The sequence below is a fragment of the Lissotriton helveticus genome, chromosome 2_2 (assembly GCF_964261635.1).
Source record: "Lissotriton helveticus chromosome 2_2, aLisHel1.1, whole genome shotgun sequence".
Taxonomy (NCBI): domain Eukaryota; kingdom Metazoa; phylum Chordata; class Amphibia; order Caudata; family Salamandridae; genus Lissotriton; species Lissotriton helveticus.
The window spans coordinates 250885681-250909374 of record NC_136060.1 but is presented as its reverse complement, the minus strand read 5'-3'; the positions used below and the strand labels follow the sequence as shown (position 1 = coordinate 250909374).

The 23694-nt window shown below is 42.5% G+C and overlaps 1 protein-coding gene across 1 annotated transcript in view; it reads right to left on the bottom strand.

Moving 5' to 3' along the window:
- The window catches only part of SEL1L3 (SEL1L family member 3), a 684155-nt gene that overhangs the window by 302609 nt on the left and 357852 nt on the right, over positions 1 to 23694 (bottom strand). The gene's annotated exons all lie outside the window — the stretch shown is intronic.

The following is a 23694-nucleotide window of genomic DNA, read 5'->3' as shown; positions in this document are numbered from 1 at the left end:
GTGATGGATTAGAGCACTAAAAGACAACTGATGTGTGTTCACTTAGTGCTTATATTATACAGTGCATTCTGTATGGTTGGCATATTTTAGATGTTTGCCAGAGCAGTGAGTGTGTTTCCAACGACTCTGTACACTCTGGAGGTTATGAGCTAATATTCTTACAATGCAGTGTGATCGTTTAGCCTGTCTAAGGTGTGGTGTAGAGGTTAATATCCTATTTTTCCAATGCAGTATTGTGTGCAACATTTGTATGATTCATTTTGTAGATTTAGTGTCCTTGTGTTGAGTTTGTGGTTTGCAGTGAAGTACTATTCGTTATTGTGCTCGGATGAAGTGTTGTGGGCAAGTGTCCCTGTAATGCAGTGCTGTTTGTTGGTTAAAATTCCAACAACAAAACACAGTGGAGTGAGTTAGTTAATTCTAGATGCAGACGGTGAAGTCCCTTACACAGTATCATACAACTAAACTTTATCATGTATCTACCTATCTATCTTTGGTTTTTTTGTTCACTGAAGAAACCAAATCTTAAAGTAAAGTTATAGTTAGGTGAAATGTTCAGTAACAACGTAATGTTTTAAACTATAAAAACCACAGAACTTCACCAGTTATAGTTACAGTTATCTCAAGTAACTATAACTCGTGCCCTACGGTAACTATAAATTGTGCACACGCCATGCACAGGTTTCTCATCAATAATTTCATTGCGTATGTTATAGTGAAATTATCAATAAAATCCTAGAAGATGTCATGAGTGATGTAATATGTTAGGTCATTTTCAGTGCATAGCGAGGGTGCAAGTTATAGTTACCTTAAGGCATGAGTTGTAGTTACTTGAGATAACTATAATTATAACTGGTGGATTGCTAAGAGTTTTAGAATCTAAAACGTTACATTGTTACTGAACATTTTGCCTAACTATAAAGTTACTTTAACCTGTTTTTTTCAGTTAATTTCTAGTTTTTTTTTTACATGTAGTTATATTTTATTACCATAAGTAAAGCCAGCCCCCACCATGCACGGCCTTCGGCTGAACAAAATCAATCAATATGCATTTGAGTAAAATGATTTTCAATTTTTAGAGAAAGATAATAGATCTGCTGTGTATATCAGGTGATGGGTATAGAGGGGAAGGGATTGACTTCCTGTGGGGGAGGGTCGGCTGCAGGGCCTGGCCACGGGCCAGGCCCTGCGGCCACCCTTGCAGACAGCAAACTACACACTGTGCAAGGCCTTTGGCTGTGCTGAAGGGGTTTGGTCACGGGTGGACTAACCCCCACCCCCCACTAGCAGTCAAACATTATCCCTGCACACACAACACCCTATATATAAAGCAGATTATCTTTCTCCCAAAATTACAGATTATATTCAAATGCATATTTCAATAATGCACTCAATACAATGTTTATTATTATTGATTACTTACAAAATATTTAATTAAGTTCTATTAAACTACATGTATGCATGCCTGTGATTGTTTCTTTTACATATCAGTGAATATATATATATATATATATATAGATATATATATATATATATATCTATATATATATATATATATATAGATATATATATATATATGTGAAAGCAATGCGCCAGGCGCTTCAAGAGGGCTCACCATGAAAACATCGACTATACAACCTTCTTTTGCCCCAATCGATCTCACAGCCTCCCTCCAAAGGTTTTTTCAGAAGTCCGACGCGTTTCGGGGCAGACACGCCCCTTCTTCATGGACATGAACAAAGTGCACATTACACTCACCAATTTGATTTGAATGCAATTTATTCAAAACGGGGCCGTCCTAAGTGGGCGTGGCTCATCATGCTATGCTTCCAGGCATGCTGGAAGCTGTAGTCTCTAATGGTGAGTATCAATTGTTCCTTGAGTAGGTTGTGCACAAATGTCTTTGATTCGTCATCTTGGTTATTTCACCTCCTAGTTGAAGGTAGGGGGGTAGGCTCTGGGACGATAATTATTTTCATGATGTTTCATGCTGTACAAGCAAAGATGAGTATCTTTGCTCCAGTCCTCGTCATGTTGTTAGCTTCAAGCATTCGACGAAGCGGAGCCCCTCCCACGGTCAAGGCAGACCGGAGAAATATGTGAAAGCAATGCGCCAGGCGCTTCGAGAGGGCTCACCATGAAAACATCGACTATCCAGCCTTCTTTTGCCCCAATCGATCTCACAGCCTCCCTCCAAAGGTTTTTTCAGAAGTCCGACGCGTTTCGGGGCAGACACGCCCCTTCTTCATGGACATGAACAAAGTCCACATTACACTTACCAATTTGAAAAAAACCTTTGGAGGGAGGCTGTGAGATCGATTGGGGCAAAAGAAGGCTGGATAGTCGATGTTTTCATGGTGAGCCCTCTCGAAGCGCCTGGCACATTGCTTTCACATTTTCTCCGGTCTGCCTTGACCATGGGAGGGGCTCCGCTTCGTCGAATGCTTGAAGCTAACAACATGACGAGGACTGGAGCGAAGATACTCTTCTTTGCTTGTACAGCCTGAAACATCATGAAAATAATTATCGTCCCAGAGCCTACCCCCCTACCTTCAACTAGGAGGTGAAATAACCAAGATGACGAATCAAAGACATTTGTGCACAATTACCTACTCAAGCAACAATTGATACTCACCATTAGAGACTACAGCTTCCAGCATGCCTGGGAGCATAGCATGATGAGCCACGCCCACTTAGGACGGCCCCGTTTTGAATAAATTGCATTCAAATCAAATTGGTGAGTGTAATGTGCACTTTGTTCATGTCCATGAAGAAGGGGCGTGTCTGCCCCGAAACGCGTCGGACTTCTGAAAAAACCTTTGGAGGGAGGCTGTGAGATCGATTGGGGCAAAAGAAGGCTGGATAGTCGATGTTTTCATGGTGAGCCCTCTCGAACGCCTGGCGCATTGCTTTCACATATTTCTCCGGTCTGCCTTGACCGTGGGAGGGGCTCCGCTTCGTCGAATGCTTGAAGCTAACAACATGACGAAGACTGGAGCGAAGATACTCATCTTTGCTTGTACAGCATGAAACATCATGAAAATAATTATCGTCCCAGAGCCTACCCCCCTACCTTCAACTAGGAGGTGAAATAACCAAGATGACGAATCAAAGACATTTGTTCACAACCTACTCAAGGAACAATTGATACTCACCATTAGAGACTACAGCTTCCAGCATGCCTGGGAGCATAGCATGATGAGCCACGCCCACTTAGGACGGCCCCGTTTTGAATAAATTGCATTCAAATCAAATTGGTGAGTGTAATGTGCACTTTGTTCATGTCCATGAAGTAGGGGCGTGTCTGCCCCGAAACGCGTCGGACTTCTGAAAAAACCTTTGGAGGGAGGCTGTGAGATCGATTGGGGCAAAAGAAGGCTGGATAGTCGATGTTTTCATGGTGAGCCCTCTCGAAGCGCCTGGCGCATTGTTTTCACATATTTCTCCGGTCTGCCTTGACCGTGGGAGGGGCTCCGCTTCGTCGAATGCTTGAAGCTAACAACATGACGAGGACTGGAGCGAAGATACTCATCTTTGCTTGTACAGCATGAAACATCATGAAAATAATTATCGTCCCAGAGCCTACCCCCCTACCTTCAACTAGGAGGTGAAATAACCAAGATGACGAATCAAAGACATTTGTGCACAACCTACTCAAGGAACAATTGATACTCACCATTAGAGACTACAGCTTCCAGCATGCCTGGGAGCATAGCATGATGAGCCACGCCCACTTAGGACGGCCCCGTTTTAAATAAATTGCATTCAAATCAAATTGGTGAGTGTAATGTGCACTTTGTTCATGTCCATGAAGAAGGGGCGTGTCTGCCCCGAAACGTGCCGGACTTATGAAAAAACCTTTGGAGGGAGGCTGTGAGATCGATTGGGGCAAAAGAAGGCTGGATAGCCGATGTTTTCATGGTGAGCCCTCTCGAAGCGCCTGGTGCATTGGTTTCACATATTTCTCCGGTCTGCCTTGACCGTGGGAGGGGCTCCGCTTCGTCGAATGCTTGAAGCTAACAACATGACGAGGACTGGAGCGAAGATACTCATCTTTGCTTGTACAGCATGAAACATCATGAAAATAATTATCGTCCCAGAGCCTACCCCCCTACCTTCAACTAGGAGGTGAAATAACCAAGATGACGAATCAAAGACATTTGTGCACAACCTACTCAAGGAACAATTGATACTCACCATTAGAGACTACAGCTTCCAGCATGCCTGGGAGCATAGCATGATGGGCCACGCCCACTTAGGACGGCCCCGTTTTGAATAAATTGCATTCAAATCAAATTGGTGAGTGTAATGTGCACTTTGTGCATGTCCATGAAGAAGGGGCGTGTCTGCCCTGAAACGTGCCGGACTTATGAAACAACCTTTGGAGGGAGGCTGTGAGATCGATTGGGGCAAAAGAAGGCTGGATAGTCGATGTTTTCATGGTGAGCCCTCTCGAAGCGCCTGGCGCATTGCTTTCACATATTTCTCCGGTCTGCCTTGACCGTGGGAGGGGCTCCGCTTCGTCGAATGCTTGAAGCTAACAACATGACGAGGACTGGAGCGAAGATACTCATCTTTGCTTGTACAGCATGAAACATCATGAAAATAATTATCGTCCCAGAGCCTACCCCCTACCTTCAACTAGGAGGTGAAATAACCAAGATGACGAATCAAAGACATTTGTGCACAACCTACTCAAGGAACAATTGATACTCACCATTAGAGACTACAGCTTCCAGCATGCCTGGGAGCATAGCATGATGAGCCACGCCCACTTAGGACGGCCCCGTTTTAAATAAATTGCATTCAAATCCAATTGGTGAGTGTAATGTGCACTTTGTTCATGTCCATGAAGAAGGGGCGTGTCTGCCCCGAAACGCGTCGGACTTCTGAAAAAACCTTTGGAGGGAGGCTGTGAGATCGATTGGGGCAAAAGAAGGCTGGATAGTCGATGTTTTCATGGTGAGCCCTCTCGAAGCGCCTGGCGCATTGCTTTCACATATTTCTCCGGTCTGCCTTGACCGTGGGAGGGGCTCCGCTTCGTCGAATGCTTGAAGCTAACAACATGACGAGGACTGGAGCGAAGATACTCATCTTTGCTTGTACAGCATGAAACATCATGAAAATAATTATCGTCCCAGAGCCTACCCCCCTACCTTCAACTAGGAGGTGAAATAACCAAGATGACGAATCAAAGACATTTGTGCACAACCTACTCAAGGAACAATTGATACTCACCATTAGAGACTACAGCTTCCAGCATGCCTGGGAGCATAGCATGATGGGCCACGCCCACTTAGGACGGCCCCGTTTTGAATAAATTGCATTCAAATCAAATTGGTGAGTGTAATGTGCACTTTGTGCATGTCCATGAAGAAGGGGCGTGTCTGCCCTGAAACGTGCCGGACTTATGAAACAACCTTTGGAGGGAGGCTGTGAGATCGATTGGGGCAAAAGAAGGCTGGATAGTCGATGTTTTCATGGTGAGCCCTCTCGAAGCGCCTGGCGCATTGCTTTCACATATTTCTCCGGTCTGCCTTGACCGTGGGAGGGGCTCCGCTTCGTCGAATGCTTGAAGCTAACAACATGACGAGGACTGGAGCGAAGATACTCATCTTTGCTTGTACAGCATGAAACATCATGAAAATAATTATCGTCCCAGAGCCTACCCCCTACCTTCAACTAGGAGGTGAAATAACCAAGATGACGAATCAAAGACATTTGTGCACAACCTACTCAAGGAACAATTGATACTCACCATTAGAGACTACAGCTTCCAGCATGCCTGGGAGCATAGCATGATGAGCCACGCCCACTTAGGACGGCCCCGTTTTGAATAAATTGCACTCAAATCAAATTGGTGAGTGTATTGTGCACTTTGTTCATGTCCATGAAGAAGGGGCGTGTCTGCCCCGAAACGCGCCGGACTTCTGAAAAAACCTTTGGAGGGAGGCTGTGAGATCGATTGGGGCAAAAGAAGGCTGGATAGTCGATGTTTTCATGGTCAGCCCTCTCGAAGCACCTGGCGCATTGCTTTCACATATTTCTCCGGGTTGTATGACTTAATCACTACTGCTTGAACCACGACTGCCTGAACCACGACCTCCTAAACCACGAAAGTTTAAACATCGATCTTTTCATTACAACTACTTTTTTTAGTACGACTTTCTGTACAACGAAAATCCTTTTTTTAGTCATTATTTGTGGGGGGAAAACCCCCCACACCCACCAAATCTCCGTTATTAACGTTTTGCTTGAAGTGTAAGTTTTTATACGTTATTTTAAATACTAATGTTATTTAACTCTTTTTTTAAATATTACTCCAAAATAATAATTTTATTTATTGAAAATTACTTTAATTTTAAGTTATGACCTACCTTTGAATGTCTCAGAATTCCATGTTCTATGCTCTTACAACTGTTTACGCCAACCAGCGTGCATTCTAAACGATGTCATTTTCATTTTTTTTTCTAAACCTTTTGCATTAGACAAATGTTTCTGATTGGGCAGAGATGACTGACGTTTTACTCCAACAAAGCCCAATCGTATTGTGCGTAAAGGGATTGTAGGCGGAAGAAATCTTTGACAAGTGACGTGGGCGTCAAGTCATGGTTCCGGCCGTCGTGGTTCCGTCCGTCGATGTTGAGCAGTCTTCGTTGTTCTTTCCTCGTTGTTCGGGTGAGTCGTTGCTCGAACATCGTGGTTTAGGATGATCCCATTTCTCCGGTCTGCCTTGACCGTGGGAGGGGCTCCGCTTCGTCGAATGCTTGAAGCTATCAACATGAAGAGGACTGGAGCGAAGATACTCATCTTTGCTTGTACAGCATGAAACATCATGAAAATAATTATCGTCCCAGAGCCTACCCCCCTACCTTCAACTAGGAGGTGAAATAACCAAGATGCCGAATCAAAGACATTTGTGCACAACCTACTCAAGGAACAATTGATACTCACCATTAGAGACTACAGCTTCCAGCATGCCTGGGAGCATAGCATGATGAGCCACGCCCACTTAGGACGGCCCCGTTTTGAATAAATTGCATTCAAATCAAATTGGTGAGTGTAATGTGCACTTTGTTCATGTCCATGAAGAAGGGGCGTGTCTGCCCCGAAACGCGTCGGACTTCTGAAAAAACCTTTGGAGGGAGGCTGTGAGATCGATTGGGGCAAAAGAAGGCTGGATAGTCGATAATGTCACATATTACATCATTTATGACATGGTCAGTGACATCACTGATGGCATCACGGATGACATCTCATTTCAGTGAATTTTAAAGGTTTTGTAAATGACAAATTTTAAATATATTTATTGTTATATTTATTTTTTTGATACTGATTCACTATTTTTTTTTAACTATATATTTTTCGATATTTTATTTTTTAAATGACATTACATTGTGTGGCCCCCATTCTTTTTTTTTTTTTTTGGGCCCTGGATCCCATCCACTAGAGCCTGACCCGCAAATCTAAATGTATTCATTTTTTTTTTTATAGGAATGGGATTCCTATGGAAGGAAATACAAGTTACTTGTAAGTATGCTTGGAACTACTTTTCATGGTCAGTGCTGGGCTAAAAGATGCTATATAACAAGAAAAAATGCCAATACTGATCCCTTATTCACAACTATTCGGCAAAAAATGCATAGACCACAAGACAATGCATCTAAAAGCTCATTAGTAGCTTTTTATTCAAATGTACTATTTTTCAATCATAGCAAAATTATTTGCACTTAAAACCAAACCACATGTAATGAAATTGAGTGTGGACGTCGGGACTGGTGAAAAAATCAAACAAGCATTCATACAAACTCACAGACTCGCTCTATTCATCACACACAAAACACATTCAACATACTGGGTGCAGATACAACAAGGGAAATTCAATTACCCTCTTGAGAGGCACCTGGACTGCCAAAACCTTCAATTTACACCATTAATTTCTCATATATACACCATATACAAAAATGTTTTTCAAACTGTACAACCAATCACAAATAGTCACAATTATTAGGTGTAACTTAACAGAATTGATTTTTAGCAGGAGCACTAGTTGGCAGAACCAATGGTCTACGCGTTCCGAATCCCTTTAGTTTTGGGATTCTCCTCAGGACCAGAAAATCTGTAAAGAAAACAAGGATTGACATCATCCTTGTGAAAGAGCGGCACATCTCCTCTCACCCTAATATAACCTTTGATTCACACATTGAAAAATAGAAACTACAGTTTTGTATGAGTGAAATGTCCAGCTAACTATACCATGTGTGAAATCTATGGTTTTTTCAGTGAATTTCTAAGGTTTTTTAAATGCAAAATTCCTATCTATAATGTGTGTGAAACCTATGGTTTTTTCAGTGAATTTGCAAGGTTTTTTAAATGCTAATTCCTAACTATAACGTGGCTAAAACCTATGGTTTTTTCAGTGAATTTCATAGGTTTTATAAATGCCAATGTTTATATCTATTAATTGTTATATTTATTTTTTTTATACAAATTTAGTACATTTAGTAAATTTTTCATAATAATTACTTTTAGCTATTTTATTTTTTTAAATACATTACATATTTTTAATGTAAAATAATTAAAAAAACTGAATTAAAAAAATATTTTTTATTCGTAACATTTTTTTTCAATATATAAATATTTTTTTTGTGGTATAGTACACGTACCGTCCTCACATTATCCTTTGCACCTGTAATCGTACTGTACGCGTACCAGCCCATACGTTGCGAATACGTTTTGACGTTATGCGTCACATCGGAGCTTCCACGTGACTTTATGTGCTTTTCTACGGCGTACGTTACGCATACCCCGCGATTTTTTTAAGGCTTAAAAAGACATATTTATGTATTTAATGTAAATTTTAAGCCAAGGCATTATATGAGGTTATCATAAAAAAAAGTATTAATCTAGTTTTAATACGTGTATATTACTTTTAAAAGCAATTACGCATAGTTCAGGGTACGTCGAATGTACTCGCATCGTAAGCGCACCCTACGTGACTTCAAAACAAGAGATTTGATTAGTTAATAATACTTCCTATTGTAACTGTTGAAGGACCCCACCCATTTTAATCATTCTTCTTTCACCTTCACTGAAGAACCATCTGTTTTGAGAAGTTCCTGTGTTTTCCAAAACATCTTTAATATGGCTGCATAGTAGAATGAAAGTTTATCTGAACACTCTTCAGATGAAGAATTTGTGCAGGAAGCCCAGCCCCGAAGAGGAAGGAGGCATTAATCTGGATTTGTTTTTTCCTTTCCAGAAGGAGAAAAGAAAGTGAATGCTACCAAGGTCAACTGTAAGGTGTGTGGGACCATGCTTTCTAGAGGTGATCCGAATAAAAAATATTATTTTGGAACCGCCAGCATGTTGAGACATGTGAAGACTGTTCATTCCCGCAATTATGCGAGAGCTGCATGCAACAGGCTGCGGGAAAACCCTCCACCAGCTGTAGCCAGCACTTCCACAGCACCATCGAGTCCGCATCCATCCCGATTTTGGAGACCTTATCATTCTTTGCTAATTTTGTAAAGAGACATTATGTTATGGCGAACAGTCCATTGATTTGATTTGCAGGCGCAAACAAGAGCACCGCTGCTCCCGCCGTTTATTTTTTTTTTGTTTCTTTGTTCCAGTCACACGCTGTTTTCTTTGTGCACTTCCATTTCTTTCCTTTAAAAATAATACTGTTAAAAAAGTCCAAATGAATGGATAAGCACATACTGCCTGATGGGTCACCACAATAGTGCAACAGCAGTGACAGACTGTTTGGTGAAAGTGTAAGGATACAGAGTGGGGAATTGAAGATGTGAAAGACAAGTTTGCACGTATTATTATATTTAGAAGTTTTCTATAGCGCTAACAAGACCCGAAGGTAGCAGAGCGCTTTACAGTAACAGGCGTGACAGGGTGAACAACAAGACATGTAACAAGTAGAGGCAGTCCAATATTGGGGGAGGGAAAGTGCGTAACAGTGGGACTTTTGGTGTAAGGATACATAGCTAACACATAGTTCAGTGGGAGATCCTGGTTATCTGGGACCTAGGGAGCGGATGAGGAACAAGGATTTGAGTTGGTTCTTGAATTCCGCATAGGACGGTAGAGTTCTGATATGTGGAGGGATAGAGTTCCATATTTTGGGGGCATTTCCAGTGAAGGAGCGGTCCGCAGTTTTCTTCTTTCTGGTTTTTGGAAGGATGAGCAGCAGGGAGTTGGAGCTTCTCAAATATCTGCTTTGGCCTGCTTTTTTGAGCTTGGTTGCCAGGTATTCAGGTTTACCGGTGTGGAGGGCTTTGTGGGTTAGGCAGGCCGTTCTGAAGGAGCTACGCATTTCCACCGGAAGCCATTCAAGTTCTTTGAGTGCTGGGGAGATGTGGTCGAATTTTTTGCATCCTGTGATCATTCTTGCTGCCGCATGTAGTGTTGTTTTTAGTGGCGCCAAGTGTGATTTGGGGATACCTGTAAGGATTGAATTCCCATAGTCCAGTCTAGATAGGACTAGAGATTGTGTAGCTAGTTTAAGATCCTTGTTAGGAATGAAAGGTTTGATTTTGTTCAGCAGTCTGAGGTTGAAGAAAGCACTTTTTGCCGAGTTCTTGATGTGGTTTGTCAAGGTGAGTTTGGGGTCTAGGGTGAAACCCAGAGATTTGACGGAGTCCGTTGGCGTGAGAGAACCTTTAAGAGCATCGATCGACTTCAGCCACTCCGTGACTTGAGGGTTGTCTTCTTTGTTTGATATGAGAAGGGTTTCGGTCTTGTCGGGATTGAGTTTCAGGTGGTTTTTTGTCAGCCAATCTTGAACATCTTTTAAGACAGCATTTAGTCTATGGATGTCGTTGGGTGAAGAGGTTTCCAGGTAGATCTGCGTGTCATCCGCGTAGAGGTGGAAGAGGATGTTGGCATTCCTGAGTAGTTTGGCGAGCGGTTCCATATAGATGTTGAAGAGCTGAGGAGAAAGTATTGATCCTTGGGGGACACCCTTGTTGACTTGCTGTGTTTCGGAGGTGAAGTTCTTCAGTTTTATTATTTGCGAGCGGTTGTGGAGAAAGGAAGAAAACCAGTCAAGAACTACCTCGCCGAGGCCGGCTCTTACTTGCAGAGTTTTGATGAGGAGCTTATGGTCTACCGTGTCGAACGCTACGGAAAGATCGAGGAGTATGAGAAGGCAGCACTTGTCAGCGTCAAGAGAACCGTGAATGTCGTCTATGATGTTCAGCATTGCGGTTTCTGTGCTACGACCTTGTCTGAAGCCAGATTGGAGGGGGTCCAGGAGATTGATGTTATCCAGGTGATGAGTTAGTTGCAGGAGCACGCAGCGTTCCAGTGTTTTGGCGAGTAGAGGGAGGTTGGATATCGGTCTGAAATTGTTCAAGTCTGCAGAGTCAAGGCCGGGTTTTTTCAGCAAAGGAGTGACTTGTCCCATTTTTAGACAGTCGGGGACCACTCCGCTTTGTAGGGAGCTGTTTATGATTTTGCCCCATATTGGTGCTAAGGTGAGCTTCATTTTTTTGACAAGTGAGGGGGGAATGGGGTCTGAGATGTGAGCTGATGGTTTGGAGGTCGAGATTAGCGAGATTATCTCCGTTTCCTGCACGTGGCGAAAGCTTAGCCAAGGTAGGGGAGGGGGGCCGGAAGGGAGGGCCTGAGGGATGGTTGTGGTGCTGATGTCTAGAGATAGTTCGATTTTTAGGACCTTTTCGTTGAAGAAGCTTGCGAAGTTGTCGCATAGTTCTTTGGACGCCTGCAGGGGTGAGGGCAGAGGCTTGGATGTTTGGTGTCTGATTATGTTGTAGAGTTCCTTAGGTCTGTTTTTGGAGTTGGCAAGTGCCTCTCGGAAGAAGTTGGATTTCTTGTTTTTGATATGGTTGTTATACTTCTTTCGGGCTGTTTTTAGTTGTAGGCGAAGGAAGGTTGTTGGGTTGTTTCTCCACTTTCTTTCTTTGGCTCTCAATGTTCTTCTTTCTGCGTTGAGGTCCGAATTGAACCAGGTTCTGGACGGGGTGGTACGGCTTCTTTTGAGCTTTGGAGGAGCTAGATTATCGAGAATGGAGACTAGCTCAGAGTTGTACTGGTCAATGAGATCGTTGGTCGAAAGGTGTGGAGAGTTGTCTGGGAGAAGTGAGCTTAGCTGCCCTTCTAGAATGTCTAGGGGGACTTGAGAGAGGTTTCTTGACCATTTGGGTGGGTCTTGGGGAGGTTTGAACGGGATGATAGGGTGATTAATGTGAAATAGGATCATATGATGATCTGACCAGTCAACGGGGAGTATGTGGTTGATCGTGATTGAATTCTTTTGTGCAATGATGGCGTCCAGTGCTCCTTTGTAGTGTGTCTCCTCAGTGCAATGTTGAGTGAGGTTGTTATCTGCGAGGAGGTTGGATAGCGATCTAATTAGAGGGTTGCGGGTTTCATTCCATCGGAGATTTAGGTCACCAAGAATTAGGTTTTTGGAATCGCCGAGAGCGTCTTGAGCGATCAGGTTGGATAGTTGGTCTCCAAACTCATTGTTTCTGCCCGGGGGGTGATAGAGTAGATGGCAAAATAGAGAATCATTGTCTTTGGCTTTGATGGAAACGGATAGACATTCAAATGAGTTGTATTCAAAGGGGGAGGTTTCTGTGATGATCCAGCTGTCCTTGTGGATGATAGCAACTCCACCTCCTCGTTGTTCTATCCTGTCTTTGGAGATGAGGGAGAATCCCGGAGGAACCAGCATGTCTAGGCAGGGGGGAGATGACTTATTTAGCCAGGTCTCAGTGAGGAACGCAACATCTATGTCGTGTGTGAGGATGGCTTCAGCTATGTCCGTTGCATGTAATGAGGCCGATCTGCAGTTGATTAGGAGGCAGTTGGTGATTCTCTCCTGCATGCTGGTTGGTTTGTCTTTAGCTTCTCTGGGTATGGCGGTGAGGACTGGTAATCTTTGTCGTTTGAGGGTGAGTTGATCTTTCCGATAACCAGTGATTACTTGGATTTTAGATTTAGGTGAGACTGAGATGGGAGAGTCGTAGGACGTGGCTAGTAATGTTGCTTCTCTGTCTGACATAGGCGCTTCTGATCTGAGTGGTCTAGTGGTCAGGTGTTTAGAGCAAGGTGGGATGTGAGATGAGGTAGTGGTCGGGGGCCTAGTCCATGGGGCTCTGGAGAGTTCAGGTTTTTTGGGACTGGAAGCCAGGCTCTTGGGATAGGGATCGATCGGGTGAGCGTTGAGGGCTCCTGTGGGCCCCTGGGTGATGCTGTCGTTGGCGAGGAGGGGCGATTGGGGAGGGGTATTGGGATGTTTGGAGGGATTATATTGTGCATTGTGGGGAACTGTGGGTCCCTGGGTGGTGTTGTCGTTGGCGAGGAGAGGCGTTCGGGGAGGGAATTTAGGGGGAATACAGGCTATACCGAGGTTGAGGAGTATTTCAATTAGGCCTTGGGTGATGGAGTCGACCTGTTTTTCCAAGGCTGTGAGCCGCTTAGTAGTGGAATCAATGGGGGGGTTGTGGGCAACTGCAGTGGGGCCGGGCGTGTTGTAGTGCGGGGGAGTGGGTTGGGAGATAGGGATCGGGGTAGAGGGCGGGGGTTGTGTGGGAAGAGGGTTGGGTGAGATATTGGACATGGGCGGGAAGGGGGGAGGGTCAGGAGGAGGATAAGACGGGGGACGTTTGAGAGTGGGGGGGATATTCGAGGGGAGGCTCGTTGGCTGTGAGCTGCCAGTTGACCGGGGGGTGATTGTCCTCGGAGGTGGGAGAGTGGGGGGGATATTCGAGGGGAGGCTCGTTGGCTGTGAGCTGCCAGTTGACCGGGGGGTGATTGTCCTCGGAGGTGGGAGGTAGCTATGGGGGGAGAGGTGGTAAGGGAGGGTGGAGGGGGGGTGAGAGTTGGCTTTCCTGTAGGTTGTGGATGAGTGGGCGTGGGGGGTGGGATGTGGCGGGTGGGGAGGGAGCCTGACGGGCTGTATGTGGATCGAGGGGGGTCATGTCGCGGTCTTCTCTGTCTGTAGAGGGAGTGGACGGTGAGGGTGTAGATGCGAGGTGAGGCGGGGAAGGGAGGGCTGACTTGAGAGAGGGGAATAAGGAGTCAAAAGCTTCCAGGTTATCATTGTTGGCTTGTATGAGGACTGTGCCATTGGTGAAGATAGTCACGGTTGTATAGCCCTTGCCAACTGATCTGAATGGAAGAATCGTAGTTAGTTTGCAGCTGTGAGCAGTGGAGGTGGTTTTGGCGATGAACATCCGCGTTCTAATTGTGGAGACCCAATATTCGGGTCTTTCTGTGTGGAATATTAGGTCCATCTTCATCGGTCCTACGGAGGTCGAGTGGTAGATGTCAGTGATTAGGGTTTCTTCATGTTTGCGGATGAGTTTTTGCTTGAAAGTGCGTCGAAGCTTTGTAGAGAGGAGGGGGGGAAGATGATGGTGTAGGAGTTCCGACTGTGAGGTTTGAGGTGGGCAACTGTTACTGGCGGAGGAGGGGGAGGTTGGTCCCGGGCCATGGTGAGGATAGGAGAGGGGGGAGAGTCTGGTGAATTGAGATGTGCAGCTAGGAGCTTAGGAGGCCCAGAGTGACGAGCCCAGGTGTTCCCGTAGAGTGTTGAGGTTGACGTTCCAGGCCGATGGAGAGGGTCTTAAGCCCGTGTGGTACTGCTAAGGAGTTTGCGGTGATCGGTTCCAGTTGGTAGTTAGACTTTTGTAGGCTAGCGTCTTGAGAATGGTGTGAGATGGGGGCTCTGATCAGGAGAGGACATGCAGAAAGCCTCCCAGACGTACACACCAACAGCCAGCTCCGTGAGGGATCTGGTCTAACGCAGTTCTAGGTTGCTTGTTAATAAGCTCTAACAGCCATGATCATTCTGATAGAATTGTACCCTGTCTGGCGTGAAGGTAAGGAGTTTAGGTCTGCAGGACCTCCTTGGTCATTTTTGAAGGAGTGGTTGAGGATAGAGGGATAGGGCGTTCCGTTGACCCCCTGTTAAATGCCCCTCATGAGTTTCACAGTCATAACTCACTGTGAAGTCAGGCGATGTCTTCTTTGGCCGCCATTTTAGGGTCAGGCACAGGGTCGGTGGCGATGGGTAGCAAAGGGATAGAAGACTGTATGGGATAGAAGACTGTATGCATACAGCATACAGCTTTGAAGTAGTCCTTGTCCTAAGACCTACTTCACTACATGAGTACTTGGGTACTGAGTGAATGATTACACTACCGTAAGGAGAGTGTCTGAGTGAAGTGCTTGAGTTTTAGCGCACTGAATGATTAGTACATACTGCTGAATGGGTCACTATAACAGTACAAGGGCAGTAACAGAGTGTTTGCTGGAAGTGTAAGCATACAGACTGGGGAATTGAAGGTGTAAAAGACAAATGTGCAGGTAGATGTAAGACTGCATGCATAGTGCATAGGGTTTTCAAGCAGTCCATACTCTAAGGCGTACTTCGCTGCATGCGTACTTGGGTACTGACTGAATGATTACAGTTGTGCAAGGAGAGTGCCTGATTTTTTAACTGCTTTAGTTTTAGCACAGTGAATGGATTAGTACATACTGCTGAATGGGTCACTACAACAGTGGAACAGCAGTGACAGAGTGCTTGGTAGAAGTGTAAGGATTCAGACTGGGGAATTAAAGGTATAAAAGACAAGTGTGCAGGTAGATACAAGACTGCATGCATTTTGTATAAGGGTTTGAAGCGGTCCATGTCTTAAGGCCTACTTCGCTGCATAAGTACTGGCTTATGACTGAATCAATAGAATACTGTAAAGAGAGTGTCTGAGTGAAACTATAAGCGCTTGAGTTTTAGTACTGTGAATGGATTTGTACATAGTGCTCAATGCTTTATTATTATTAAACAATAAAATTATTCTTCAGACATCTCATATTTTAACACAGCTTTTAAAAGGAGTTCATCTGGTACTTCTTCGAGATCATACTGCTGGTTTGCCATTTCAGAGTTTATAGCTTCCAGTAACTCTACGTGATCCAGTGCTTCCAAAAAATCAGCATCATTGCTTTCATTTTCAAAATCACAGGTATAGGTAGATTTTGTACTTCAATTAAACTGTTGCTCATTTTCAATGTGTCTTCGGTAATATTCTCCTCTTTATCCATAACAAATCTGTTATGTTCTAGGTCCTTGCACAAAAACATAAACACTTCACTTTAACAGTTTTCTTAGTACATAATACAAAAGTAGGTTTATAAACTATTTTGGCCCAAAAAAATATTATGTAAATACCATTGTCTAATAACATTCCATGAGTAGATTTTAAGTACTTCATAAGGTTATATAAATATAATTGCTTATAAACATAACCTGTTCTTAAGTTTTCGTAAAATTCGAAACCAGTCGCTGCTTATGACTATGGAAAATGATCCAGGCTCTTATACTAAAATGCAGTACTAAAAAATGTAGAATATGTCTATTCACCTTACCCCTTCCAAACTAGTAAATGTGTTTTAGTAAAATCCAAAGGATACTGTTGCTTGTCTAGAATAACACTGTGAATCTGTGTGTATTTAGGTACAATTCTCACACTAGTTTTTGAATACTTTATGTGTTTTCACACACATCAATCCTTAAACACCTATCTAATAGTCACCTTTTAACATAATTAGAAATTAGTCATTGCTTATATAAGTCGAAAATACTCACAGCAACAGCTGTAGAACGCCCCTTCAACACAAAGTATTGTATATAATGAGGACATTTACATAGAGAAGAAAAGCTACACACATCAACTTATACTGTCCTTCTAAATATGAAAGAGTATTTGAAAACATACTCTGTGACGTATTTTATGTTGAGCAATTTGGTCTCTTTTAATCCTGTAAGTCCCTAGTCTCTACTAGCCAAGCATGTCTTTCTATTCAATACCATACATGGACGTTGCAGAGACCTGTTCTCAAGCCATGTCCCATTTTATACACTATGACATCTTAGCCTACCACTATCTCACTGTAAGAAATATCTTGCTTAATCTTCCCAACGCCCCAAGCGCCAGCACACATAGAGGGTAGCTTTACGATTTACAAATGCTAGCATTTTTTTAATTAAGAAGCATAGTAATAACAAATATTAATCTGTGTTTTTTCTTCTATTGTAAACTATATATTTTTTTATGTCTTCTATTTAGATGTTTTTAATCATGAGAATGCAAAAAACACAGTTTACTGAGTAACACTTTTTACACTCTCCAACGTATGTAGATAATAATGACCTTATATGTATTATTATGGAAACCGAAACCTTTACAGCTGCTCAGTTTGTAACTTTTCCCAACACGTGCAGAAGCCAAACAGTTAAAAAGTCAGCACGTGTAAACTGTAAAACGTGACATCTACATAGGCGGAGCAAATCTTCCTTCCATAGACTATTAAAGAACCAAAAGCTATATAAACCACACCTACTGTGCAATTAGTTTCGTTTTTGTGAGTTATTTATGAGTTGCCAATCTGTAATGCAGGTTCCCTTTTCTAGCATCGGACTCTTCTTTTGCGTCAACAAACATATTCCGGAGTTGTAAGTTGTTTCAATATGGCATAGGCATAGTACTTAGTTATAATTTGTGGCTATTTGTCAATATTTAAACATTTATATCTAGAAAAAAATGTTATGGTATGTTTTTCGCTTTTTCTCTGTAACGTCAGCAGCTTGTTTTCAGAAACAGATAGATTACAACAAACATTGCTCCTTTTCTGGTTTCTTTCAGCTTATATATTGTGACTTTCTATATTATAATGTTGACGCTGTACTTCGCTTGAGAGGTGTTGGTGACCTGTTGGCGCAAACCCTAAACATTTACAATCAACGTCACCATATTCCAGTTGTTACTGTGTTTTCCCCTAGAGATCATATACTGTTAATATGTATATTATAACAACGTCACCAGCTTTTGGTTTTTAGTCTGTTCCCCTCTTATGATCATATACTGTGTAAATATATATATATATATATATTATAATTCTCACAGTCATGATCTCAGAGGAGTTTATGACCCGTCGCCACGAAGATCAAACTTTTTCACCTCCCGGAGAAAAGAAGTTCAGTAAATAATTACCGCTCGGAAGTATTTCATTATGGACGTTCTGTTAAATAGATAACTTTATTTTCCTTTTCTTTTTACTGTAATGGTATCAATCGTTATATTGTAATAGATTGTCCTATTGTCACAGAAGAGGAATAGGAGATTTTTCAACGCCATTTGTAACATATATCTGTATATAGTTTGTTTCAAGAAACATATTTTACGATATTGCAGAGTAAAATATATAGCTATCATGCATACTTTGTTACTTTAAATATTTAATAAACCCTACATTTCTGATTGTTATTTTCTAATTTCTATTCTTATTTGCGGATCCTATTCACCTTCTCCCTAAAGAATACATAGGACCAGTAATGTATATTATAAGAGTACCATCCTGTATATTCTTAAGTGAGTATGTGATTTGTTAGCAGAACAGTGTGCAACCTCTAAGCACTACGACAGAACATTCCTGAATTCTACAGAATACAAATTTGAAAAATAATAATGCATACATTTCTATGTAACATGAAGTCACTTGTATTTAACTATTTTTTACTTGTTCTCTTGACCTCAGATAATGTAGGGCGGGAGTTTGCTGTAGCACTTCTATTCTACTTTATCTAAAAGTAACTGATGCCCTCTTACATTATCAACAATATGGGGCAACACTTTTACAAACTGTAGCAGAAAAAAGGAAGGTGTGGCCACGCTTAACTGATATTTTATGAAATTCCATTTTTAACTCTCACCCCTTTCATATATACAGTGACAGTTTCTGGAGAAAGTTTATGTGTATTTGCTTAATACAAACAGTTTCAAACCTAGATTGAATTTTTTGCTGCTCAACCACACCTCCCCATCAGAAAAGTAAACACCACATTATAAGTAAATAGTACTCCTAAGAAGTATGTCACCCGCAAACTTGATAAAAAAAACAGCGCAAGACACTGTCATTTTTCCGCCCTGATTTATACACCACCCGGCAATTATATAAATGACCCTTGAAACATATAAAAAAAGAAAATCCCTCATAATCCCTCTCCACCACCTTATGAGCACTGTACAGAGTTAATATTGTTCCTAACCTGCCCTCTACTACTTTCTTTTCCCATACTCCTTTGGAAGTGCATCACAAAATCACTCACAACAGTGAACCGTTCCCACCCAATAAGGAGCAAACTTGTGCTCGGATCACTTTAGCCAATAAAATGTCCATGTTTTTCCGCAGAGGAGGGAATGACTGCCAAAACCTCTACTTTTAATACTTCACAGGCAATAAACATTAAGCTTCGAAAGGTCCCGCTTGGAACACGTTACCCTAATACTCCACGAACAGGAAGGAATCGCTAACAACACTTTCACTTTCAACAGTTTACAGCCAATAAACATTAAGCTTAGGAAAGTCCTCCTTAAAACACGTCAGCCAATCAGATGTCCCTCCTACTCCGCAGAGTGAAAATGAATGGCTGACAACACTTTTACTTTCAATAGTTCGCAACCAACCAACATAAAGCTCAGGAAAGTCCTTCAGACAACATGAAACCCAATTACATGTCCTTGCAACTCTCGAGAGCACAAGTGAATTACAGAAAATACTTCTACTTCCAATAGTTCACACCCAAATGAACATTAAGATTGTTGTTAGAACACCTTAGCCAATTAAATGTTAAATTTGTATCACGCACACATACAGAACACGCCGTCCTACATATTAATAAATTGCCTGTAACAAAGTGATTGTATCTGTAACAAAAGTGAACATTGCCTAATAAATATACATTATTCCACATTATATTAAAGAAAAGATGCAATAAGCCGCATTGTTGTTTTCCCGATATAATTTCCACAGCCTACTGCACCCCCCTTCCAACACGAGTGAAGCCCCAGGACTGTGAGTGCCCCAGCGAACCCCTGCTATTATTTTTATTATATTTTCCACTGACTTCTATGACTAACGGTAATGTAAAACTCCTCTAAGTAACTATTTCTATTAGCAACATAGTGTGGTGAACTTCTAACCTCTGTGCTCACTAAACTGTTCCATGATCTGTTACTATGGTAACAGGCAGAAAGCCGTTTGGTGGTGGAGTTGAAAGGTACTAGCTGTACATAAACCATTATATTTACCCTGGATCCTCTACAAGACAGAAAGGAAAGCAAAGTAAAACAAAATACTGTGTTCCAGATTTATAACCCCCTTGCGCCACTTTCACGTCCAAGGCCCCCCCTACAAAATGCTTTAATAACAAAAACAAGTTTAAATAAAGCATTTTAGAAATTATACGAAAGTTAAAAAGTATAGAAAGAGGCACGTTTACATAAACACGTGACACACTAAAACAGTGCAAATGAGAACACCTGTCAACTGAAAAACGTGACTTAAAAGTGGGAGGAGTGAGGGAGTGTTTGTCGTAGCACTTCTATTCTACTTTAAATGAAAGCAAAAAAAGCCAAAACATTAAAAAAAAATGATGGGCAATACTTATATAATGTAAACTTAATAAATGACTGCTTATGATAAAATAAAAGAATTGTGGTCCAACGGGTGATACCAATGAATGAAAAAAAAAAAATTGCATTTCATCCTGTAAGATGATTATAAAAGACTCAATAAAAATATTTTGAAAACTTGTGCATATTTTGAAATACCTTTACAGTCAACAAACTTGTAAGCAGACTACACACTTTAAGTTAAAAACACCCTACCACAACTAGTTTTTGAAAAGCATTGTAAAATAAAGTGCGTCACAAAATGTGCTACATACATGGTGAGTGTATCGTAACGTCACATAGAAAAAAAAAGCCAATCAAAATTAGCATGAGGAAGGTACACTTAACCACACAACAGCCAATCAAATGTTTTCCAAAATCTGCGCAAGGAAAGGTATTGGTCCCTAATACATCTTCTTACAATGCTTCACAACCAATCAAAAAGAGGTGTTGAAAGTATCTTTTTTTAACATACGAGCAAATCAGATAACCTTGCAAGTACACACAGCGAGAGGCAATTATTAAAGATGACTTGCTTTCGCAAGACCCTGAAAGACTTCTTCCAGAATAACTACGCACTTCACTGCCAGACCCCATTCAATGATTATCCAGGCTCTCAAGCCTAAACACGTCACAAATCATCTCTCATCACTTTCTCCTCTTTTTTAGTGTATTGTGTGAGGCAGACTGCGTGTCCCTATGCCTAGAGCCCTCAAAGACCCTGGAGACTGCCACGCCCCAGGGCCAGCTCCTGCAGTGTCCCGGATCTGCGCGGCCCCCCTCCCAACATTTAAAAGCTCCGGGGGGTGGTGGTAAATTAATCAAGGCTGAAAACGTTAGTACAGCCCACTCCGCTACCAGGAAAAAACAACAACACTACGTGGCCCAGATTTCCATTGTAGTGATTTCTTAGTTCCAGGTCTAGTTGTCAGATCGGCACACACACTCCCTCATGGCTGGTATACACCCACACCACACCCATCCAGCACATACGTCACTACACACGTGACCCTACCTATAAAAAAGATGGGGGCGTACTTGCTGTATGCCATTTTAGAGTTGCTCCCATCGCAAGCACTGTTTTGGCCCGTCCTGGTGGTTTGCACGCTTCATGTAGGCCCAAACTACCGAACAAAGGGGCCCACTACCATGTGCATGGCCTCTTTGGTCACTGAGTAAGTGGTACCCGAAGCACTGAGCGAGTGAAGAACCTGTGATGATGATGATGGGAGCACGAGTATGTTGTTAGCCATAGAGATATCAAGACTCTGCACCATATGTGAGACTTCTTAGTGGCAGAGCGGGACTGCATGATGTAGAAGGTGTCCTATCCATAAAAAGGTGAGCAGTGAGTCCTGGGTACGCATCAGAGGGAGTCGAAGGGCTGTAGCAAACTGGATACAAAAACGACGCAGCGATTTAGAAAAACGCAGTCCTATATAGTGTATCAAATTACATGTATATATTTTTTTTCCAATAGCAGGGACATTTTTATAATCGCTCAAACATCCGGAATATAAACTATACAAATAGTTCTTATAAATGTGAGAAGGAACGTGTGTGAAAGGGCGATGTTATCCAACTCCACATTAAGATAGTAACAATTACCAATCATAACATCTTTCTTTTACTATCTTTTAGATGTAGAGCTTCAGGGTGCATTATGTCTCAGCACGTGGTGAAAAACACACTGGTGACAGAAAGTTGAGCTGCGACTATTCTTTGCAGTCACTCTGTCAGTTCCTCTTTCCTTTGATAAAAAAATTACACACAATGTTAACTTCCTTTTTATCTTACAGGTTGTGTTTCACAAATTGGCGTCCCCCCCAACACTTCTAAAACTCAATGTTCGAGGATTCTGCGATGATGCGTGGCCATCGTAACAACTTCTGAGAAAGCTGCTTCGACACGTAGTGCACCCTCTTTGAATCACACCAATGGCACAAGTTGAGCAAAGAAGCTTGTTTCCGAAAGAACAACAAGTCATCAGTCAAAGGAGAAATTGGGACTATACTATTACTAACTCTTTATACTATCTTTCCGATCACTAATTTGGAGGGTGCAGTATGAACTACCACATGCTTGGACACAACGGAGGCAAAAGGTGAGCTACGAGTATTTTCTCCAGTATTAACTGTTCCATCTATAACTTTCTCTCTCCCACGTTTTAATGTTGTTTTTTCTCTCTTTCTCTTTCTCACTTTCTCTCACATCGTTCCTCTTTCTATTTTAAAGTTATGGTCGCAGCTGTCCACTCAGCCGTGCACAACCGTACCTAAGTACAAGTAGTGAACTCTGTTGGCCACAGTGAAGCCTGCTTCGACACGTAGTGCACCCTCATTGAATCACGCCAATGGCACTAGGTGAGCAAAGAAGCTTGTTTCCGAAACAATAACAAGTTATCTGTGAAAGGAGAGAGTGGGTAGTGTCCAGCACATTCACTACGTAGAAATATACAATTACCTCCGAGCAGTGAGAATAGATAGGTTACAACAGTCTGACGAACTGATCTACAAGCTTCTTGCGCCACTTTTGTGTCACCTTTAACATGGGAAAAGTAGCACAAGGAGCTTGTAAATCTGCCTCTGACTTCTTAAGAAAAACACTCACCTCCAGACTCTGCGAGTCAATGAGATGAAAGTGCCGCAGCGTGGCACCGGAAGCCGTTTGGCTGCACCACGTGACATCACTTTGAGAGCGTAGGAAAGCAACATATTTACAAGAATATGTTGCATTCCTGTGCTCTCCCCTCTGCTGGCGCACAAGCAGTTTCTATACGCCGGTGTAGGCACCCTTGCACCATGGTGCAAGGATGCCTGCGCCAAGGGGAGTTTGTTTATGTGCAGGAAGAGGCACCTTCCTGCACAAAAACAATCACTAAAGGCTTTTTTCCTCTTTCAACGCGTGCGTAGAATGCAGCACGCATTGAAAGAGGAAAAAAACCGAGGACAAAAGAAAACATTTGTCCTCGTTACGCCTTGCTACGACACCTCTAGGGTGATGTAGCATTCAGGCGCATCTCCAGATTTACGATTTCTCGTAAATCTGGACAATGTGTCTTGTTTCATGGGTGTTGCGTGGGAATACCCACAGCAACACCCATGGAACGCCCCTTCACCGCAAAGTGCTGCATGTGAAGGGGCCATATTTACAAGGAGAGGAAAAGTCACACAAGGTGGCCTCTCGTAAATCTAGA